This window comes from Hoplias malabaricus, chromosome 3 (genome assembly GCF_029633855.1).
Source record: "Hoplias malabaricus isolate fHopMal1 chromosome 3, fHopMal1.hap1, whole genome shotgun sequence".
NCBI classification, from domain to species: Eukaryota; Metazoa; Chordata; class Actinopteri; order Characiformes; family Erythrinidae; genus Hoplias; species Hoplias malabaricus.
The window spans coordinates 56,659,116-56,667,656 of record NC_089802.1 but is presented as its reverse complement, the minus strand read 5'-3'; positions in this window follow the sequence as shown (position 1 = coordinate 56,667,656).

Sequence of the window (8,541 nt, the reverse complement as noted above, 5' to 3'; positions counted from 1 at the left end):
AAGATTGTGGGGAAATGCTGTTCTCTCATTTGTAGAAGTGCCACATCTTTTATGGTGCAATGGTATGTGTGAGGGAAAAAAACTTCAAAAAGACTTGTTCGTATGTGGCTGAAGTTTAACTTGTCTGTAAGATTTATTCATTGTTTAAAATGCCAAAAAATGCAATTGTAACTTAAGTTGTTTAGTCAGGTAACACTTTAGGTCTGTTTTCACTTTCATGCAGTTAGCACTCTCCCTAGTTTAGAGTCAGTCCTATCAACAGCCAAAATAACCCATTATTACTAAACAATGGAGCAGGAATAGAGAAATATTCTAATATTGGTACATGCCTTTGTTTGGAAGCTCCTTTGTTGTCTAAAAACCTCCAGATTCTTTCTTTTCCGTGAGCAGAGAAAGAAAGCCAAGTATACCAGATCAAGACCCATTAAATTTCTTTTTAAATTTTAAATCTGTACTCTTGTGTAAAGCATGCTGAATTGCCAGTATGTATAAAAGGTGTTCTACAAATAAACTTGCCTTATCTTGTCTTGCCTGTTTTGTTATCCATTCACAGACCTTGGGGCTTAAAATATAAATAAAAAATAGACTCGTTTCAAGCTTGCAAACCAAGTGGAGATCTAGTAAATTGTGAGGAAACATCCCCAGAATTTAATAAAAAATCATGAACATTTTTGATGCGATAAGACATGAACTGGGTTCTTTGGGAGAGATGAAGCACCTATAGAAGGAAAAAAAAGATTACAAGTAAAAATATATTTTTTTCTTTCTAATATTATATTCTCCCATTTTAGCACATTTCTTGAAATAGTAAACCAAGCATTTAAAAAGTTTTTTCCCGTTTTCTCAGTTGACCTTACTCTATGTATTTTCTCCTCAATTTTGACAGAGAGTAATTACATGGAAAGAAATTTCAATATGTCTAAGAAAATAGCACTGTATAAAACAATACATTAAATAAAATAAGTAAAGAACTGGTAAATATATATATATATATATATATGACAATACATTTCAATGTTACATAAGAAAGTTTCAATGTTACATAAAATATCAAAGTAATGTATATAATAAGGAAAATATAATATAAAACAATGAGAATAACGGAAAAATGAAGTCTATCACAGATTCCACCTGTTGAATACTTTATAACTTCAACAATGGTTGCTCATTCAGAGGTTCGTAAACCACCACAGAAGCACAAAAATACAATGATATGTGTTGAGGCTCATTCATTAACACCATCTGTCATGTTTCATTTTGGCTGATGGTCAACACCACCCTTGTCAATCCAGATTTCGCCATGCTTGGCAAGATGCATAGCTCCATTCTTGGTGATGATGAATGAAGTGGGCTGCTTCAGATGGTTGTAAACTCTGAGATTATTCAGAATGTTGTTTTTGTCATCAAACTTCTCTTCTGCGTTGTTTGTCTCGTAGTATGCCGTGACAAAAACACATTTGAAATTGCAGAAGTCCACAAATTCTCCTGCAGGTAGGACCTGACATCCAATGTTGGTGTCACGCTTGAACTCCAGTGTGGAATCGCTGGACACTTTGCCAGAGAGGCCACTAGCTTCTAGCGTGGCTTCTCCAAGAAAGTGCAGCTTCAGCTCATCGAGGCGCATCTTCTCTCGTTTGTAGTAGAGGCGAATGTTGCGGTCTGTGGCATTGGCAATGTGAATATTCCCCATCTTCACAACTTAAGCCAACACAGAGAAAAAGAAGACATGTAAGGCAAGAAGGCCTAGGTCTAAAAAATTGATATATAAAAGTTTACCTAAGAAAGAGTTGCCAAATGAAGCTGCTAAAATGCACAAAGATGATTCACTCGTGTCTCTGTGGTTGTTGTTTGGTGTCAATTATTATCAAAAGTACAAATGCCTTGGACAGTTTCCTCTTTTCTTTTGAAACTCGCATCTCTTGCACAACTTTACTTATATGTCTCAATCATTATTGTTTATTTTAATTTTGATCAGTTACAGAGAATTACACTATATATTTTACTTTTTACTGGTACAGTTCATCTCAGGAGTGTAGTATTCTGGCAGAATGTTTGTGCTGTCAAAGGTAACTGGACAGTGGCATTTTTAGTTCTATCAACTTAAAATAAACAGTACTTATTGAAAAAATATATTTCACATTCTTGAATTACATTCATCTATTAGGCTTTTCATTATGGAGAATTATTTTGCACATTCCTTTTTATAATTTTCACAATTATTATTATTAGTAGTAGGATTAATAATAATTTTACCTTTTTTTAAATTATTATTTCCTTTTGCATTTATCTGTGTATATAATTGCTTTTATTTCTTCCTTTGTAAGGTTAGTTTGACATAAACATTGTTGAACAACATTTTAATGGAAAATGTGTTATAAACATAGAACAACCCTTAAATATTTTTCTATTTTTCACAACTATTGATGTGCATGTGATGTGTGGTTAGAATAAAGCAAACTCATGATGAAGATGCAGGTTACGGAATACAAGATGGGCTAGAACCATGTTGAAAACACACACCAGAAGTGATGAAACTTCTTAGAGGAGAAAGAAATTCAGTTACTTATTTTAATGGCAATGACTGCAGTTCTCAATTGTCCATTTATGACTGAATGAATAACGTTAGAAAATTATGGATTTTTTAATTATACACAGAAATGAGTAAGAGTGCAAATAAACTGCTTATTTCTCAGCACTAAACAAACTGTCTTAACACACTTTAATCACAACAGGAAACACATTCGGTGAAGGTGAAGTGAAGGTTTGCTCACCTTAAGGATCTTTTGACTGCACGGTTTAAATTAGAATATATCAAAACAATGATTTTTTTTTGTTTGTTTGTTTTCATAGTACTACTAAGACCAGCAGAGGGCACTCTTACTTTATATTGCCCTTACTTTATTGTCACTCTGCTTCTATTCACAACTCACATTTCCCACACTCTTCAGCTCTTTTAAATTCACTGCAATCAAAGTCTTCTTTTTCTTTCAATTCAATCTTTTCATAAACCCCTGAAACATTCTTATAGTGGCTCTTGTTTTTAATTCATATCAAAACTGTCACCAATCAAAATGCACTGTTGACAGTTCCGTATTGTCACCTGCAGTGGCATATTCGAAGGACAACTTTGCGCACTCGCACACATTTACCAAAAAAATCCCCCGGAATATGTAAAACTAGAAAAAAAAAAATAAAAATTAAGTTTTTGTTTTAAAATATCCCTCAGTAACGTGGGGACATACTGAGTATAGGTCTACGTTATTCCACCTTATCTAATATAAGGCTGCCCTCTGCTGGTCATCAGCCTAAAAAACTATATTAATAACTAATGAAAACGGCAGAACCTTTGAGAACCTGAATCTAAAACACATAATCTAGCGCATGATAATAATTATATTTCTCTGTCTTCTCGTGCTTAAATGACACTCGAATTAAAGCCATTTTCTTCCACTTACAAAATAATAGCAAGGGCCACTGAGCGAGTAAGTGCCCAGCAGTGGCGGATGCTGGTCTTTCAAAGAGGGGAAGCTCAATTTCGGCCTACACCATAAAATGTGTCGGTTTATTTATACGTAAATTCTACCCTCCGTTCCTTTTTAAGAAAATGCTCTGTGACCTGTTGTGAAAAATAATTTTATTACTTTGTGTTAGTGGACAAATATCCTTAAATGATGATTAGTTAAAATTAGAAAGTATAATTACATATTCATTGTATGAAACCTTGTATTCATATGAATGATTAACCAGTATTTTAACCCTGCATTTAAACAGTTTAGAATCTGCACACTAACTGACATGCTGACTCAGTGTTTACACCTTTCTAATTTCTTAGATCTTTAACAGATCTGCACTTAGGCTTGTAGTATAAATTCCAAGTGTTAGTTAGGACAGTTGAACTTTAGGGCATCTCAGTGACCTTAAGTCCATTAGTGACCCCTCTGTATCTTGGTGACAGAAAAGGAATGTGGGTAATAAAACCTTCAGAGTCAGAAGGGCATGATGAGTGTTTTGGGGTCATAGGTGCATGGGAAACATGCACGCAGAAACCTGAGTACTAACATGTCTAATTATGCATATTAATATATGTTAATCAGCCAGAAACGCCTTGCTAGCAGGGTATACGTCATTTAGGGTATAAAAACTGTGGAGTCAGATGGGAAGGTCAGAACTTTGCGTGGAAGGGCACTAGGTTGCGTTTCTTATGTATTAGTTCTCCTGGATCCAGTATTAAAATAAATACTTTGGTTTGCTTTGAACTTCACTCGACTGGTTTTTGTGAAACTTCCGGAACGAGCACGCCTCCCTCAGGAGAGGGGGTGTATTTTGGATCTTTTGGAGATCTTCTAAATTTTAATTACTTTGGGAACGGTCCAAAAAGAACATTTAATTCTTTAATAGGTGACCCCGGACGTGCGGAAGTGTGAGAACAAGACCGACTTCGGACTCTTTTCCACTCGCGGCCGCAATTTATTGAGGTGGGTGAGCAGACCCTGTTTTATTCAAATTCTGCATATTGGAATTTCTAAATCAGAGTGGTGCGGAGGTCTGAAGGCGGTCTGGAGTGAGGTAATGAGCAAATCAATTTATTTTGAATATGTTTTTATAATTTGTTATTGGTTTATATATTTGGGGTTGCTTGGTTATGGTTTAGATGGATGTTGTGCCCATCATGGAATTTATAATGGAATTTAAAATGGAATAGATGGATGATTGGTTCCCATCTTGAAACTGAGTAGTGGCGTCCTCCACTGGAACCTGACGAGGTGTCCAGTTAATTGCCCGGTCGGGAAGGCCGTCCGAGAGGGGTGGTTCCCTCTGAAGTATATTAATAACAGCGGAAGTTGTTCCCGCCACAGTTTGTAGTGTATTTTAATGCAACCTGATTGTGTATTTGTGTGTTCTATGTTCTAAGAGGCTGTGTTATTTTTTGGGGCTGTTTGCATGACTGTTGTGTATGTTTTTGCTCACTAGAGGGCGATAGAGGAGTGTCTTGCTGTGTATATGTGTGTGTGTGTGTCAGCTGAAAGAATTTTTTTTTGGGAGAAAATGGAGAAAGTGGGGGACTGATCAACCCCCTTTTCTTCTCCGGTTGCTTTTGAGTGTGGGTGTGAAGAACCCTCCATGTGCTGTACAGAGCCATAAATTTTATGTGAGTGTGTTTAGAGAAAAGGGGGGAAAGGACATCTCTGTTTTTAGAGTGTCAGTGAGAGAGTGTGTTTAATGAGAACGGAAAATGTCATAAAGAGAGATTTAGAAATTAATAGGGAAAGAAATTTGTAATGGTATAAATTATGAGCTTCGTTCAAGGACAGTTATTTAAAGAATATGAACCTCAATAAAATGAGGGGTTTGTTTATCTATGACAATGAGCCTGAACGGAAGACGTTTTAAAGTAAAACATATAAAGTAAATTAAATGAGCTTTCTTGGAGACTATACATTAAGAAAATATAGACAATGAGCTCCAGAAAGACGTTTTTAGAGGTTGAGAATAGGTGAAAGGAGAGCAAGGTGTAAAGCTGAGTAATTAATATGATAAATTGGGGAAACTGTAAGGTTTAAATATGGGAATTAAAGGGAAAATTGTTAATTGAACACTTGCTCTAATTTTGAATCTGGTTTCTTTGATATTGTTAATTTAGGCTGGTAGTGGATAAAATATATATTTTGTATTTTGTTTACTGCTTATTGTCCTAAGAATATTATTTTTCCGGTTTAGTTTGTATTTTTTAACTATGGTAATTAGTCTAAAAAAAATTTTATTTTCTGCCACGGTTTCAATTTTTCGTTCATCATAACATATTTTGTAACATGCTTGCTAAATTCAGTAGTTTATAAATTTTGTTTTGCTTGATAGAATATATCTTGTGATTTCACTGTGGCTTGTTCACTGTTGAGTGTGTCTGGAAATTTGTTTTCGTACCTTAAAAATAGTCTTTTGTTTAATTATGTGTTGTGAGCTCACTGTCTTGTCTTCCTAGCTTTTTTGTTGAGTACAAATTTTATTTTATATATTGGCGTGTTATTTGCTTTTGACTAATAAGCTTTTTCGGTCCGTGGGTCGATTTCATACTTAATGTAAATTAGGCTTGACTTGCTTTTAAATTCAATCGCTGGAATCGCTGGACACTTTGCCAGAGAGGCCACTAGCTTCTAGCGTGGCTTCTCCAAGAAAGTGCAGCTTCAGCTCATCGAGGCGCATCTTCTCTCGTTTGTAGTAGAGGCGAATGTTGCGGTCTGTGGCATTGGCAATGTGAATATTCCCCATCTTCACAACTTAAGCCAACACAGAGAAAAAGAAGACATGTAAGGCAAGAAGGCCTAGGTCTAAAAAAATTGATATATAAAAGTTTACCTAAGAAAGAGTTGCCAAATGAAGCTGCTAAAATGCACAAAGATGATTCACTCGTGTCTCTGTGGTTGTTGTTTGGTGTCAATTATTATCAAAAGTACAAATGCCTTGGACAGTTTCCTCTTTTCTTTTGAAACTCGCATCTCTTGCACAACTTTACTTATATGTCTCAATCATTATTGTTTATTTTAATTTTGATCAGTTACAGAGAATTACACTATATATTTTACTTTTTACTGGTACAGTTCATCTCAGGAGTGTAGTATTCTGGCAGAATGTTTGTGCTGTCAAAGGTAACTGGACAGTGGCATTTTTAGTTCTATCAACTTAAAATAAACAGTACTTATTGAAAAAATATATTTCACATTCTTGAATTACATTCATCTATTAGGCTTTTCATTATGGAGAATTATTTTGCACATTCCTTTTTATAATTTTCACAATTATTATTATTAGTAGTAGGATTAATAATAATTTTACCTTTTTTAAAATTATTATTTCCTTTTGCATTTATCTGTGTATATAATTGCTTTTATTTCTTCCTTTGTAAGGTTAGTTTGACATAAACATTGTTGAACAACATTTTAATGGAAAATGTGTTATAAACATAGAACAACCCTTAAATATTTTTCTATTTTTCACAACTATTGATGTGCATGTGATGTGTGGTTAGAATAAAGCAAACTCATGATGAAGATGCAGGTTACGGAATACAAGATGGGCTAGAACCATGTTGAAAACACACACCAGAAGTGATGAAACTTCTTAGAGGAGAAAGAAATTCAGTTACTTATTTTAATGGCAATGACTGCAGTTCTCAATTGTCCATTTATGACTGAATGAATAACGTTAGAAAATTATGGATTTTTTAATTATACACAGAAATGAGTAAGAGTGCAAATAAACTGCTTATTTCTCAGCACTAAACAAACTGTCTTAACACACTTTAATCACAACAGGAAACACATTCGGTGAAGGTGAAGTGAAGGTTTGCTCACCTTAAGGATCTTTTGACTGCACGGTTTAAATTAGAATATATCAAAACAATGATTTTTTTTTTGTTTGTTTGTTTTCATAGTACTACTAAGACCAGCAGAGGGCACTCTTACTTTATATTGCCCTTACTTTATTGTCACTCTGCTTCTATTCACAACTCACATTTCCCACACTCTTCAGCTCTTTTAAATTCACTGCAATCAAAGTCTTCTTTTTCTTTCAATTCAATCTTTTCATAAACCCCTGAAACATTCTTATAGTGGCTCTTGTTTTTAATTCATATCAAAACTGTCACCAATCAAAATGCACTGTTGACAGTTCCGTATTGTCACCTGCAGTGGCATATTCGAAGGACAACTTTGCGCACTCGCACACATTTACCAAAAAAATCCCCCGGAATATGTAAAACTAGAAAAAAAAAAATAAAAATTAAGTTTTTGTTTTAAAATATCCCTCAGTAACGTGGGGACATACTGAGTATAGGTCTACGTTATTCCACCTTATCTAATATAAGGCTGCCCTCTGCTGGTCATCAGCCTAAAAAACTATATTAATAACTAATGAAAACGGCAGAACCTTTGAGAACCTGAATCTAAAACACATAATCTAGCGCATGATAATAATTATATTTCTCTGTCTTCTCGTGCTTAAATGACACTCGAATTAAAGCCATTTTCTTCCACTTACAAAATAATAGCAAGGGCCACTGAGCGAGTAAGTGCCCAGCAGTGGCGGATGCTGGTCTTTCAAAGAGGGGAAGCTCAATTTCGGCCTACACCATAAAATGTGTCGGTTTATTTATACGTAAATTCTACCCTCCGTTCCTTTTTAAGAAAATGCTCTGTGACCTGTTGTGAAAAATAATTTTATTACTTTGTGTTAGTGGACAAATATCCTTAAATGATGATTAGTTAAAATTAGAAAGTATAATTACATATTCATTGTATGAAACCTTGTATTCATATGAATGATTAACCAGTATTTTAACCCTGCATTTAAACAGTTTAGAATCTGCACACTAACTGACATGCTGACTCAGTGTTTACACCTTTCTAATTTCTTAGATCTTTAACAGATCTGCACTTAGGCTTGTAGTATAAATTCCAAGTGTTAGTTAGGACAGTTGAACTTTAGGGCATCTCAGTGACCTTAAGTCCATTAGTGACCCCTCTGTATCTTGGTGACAGAAAAGGA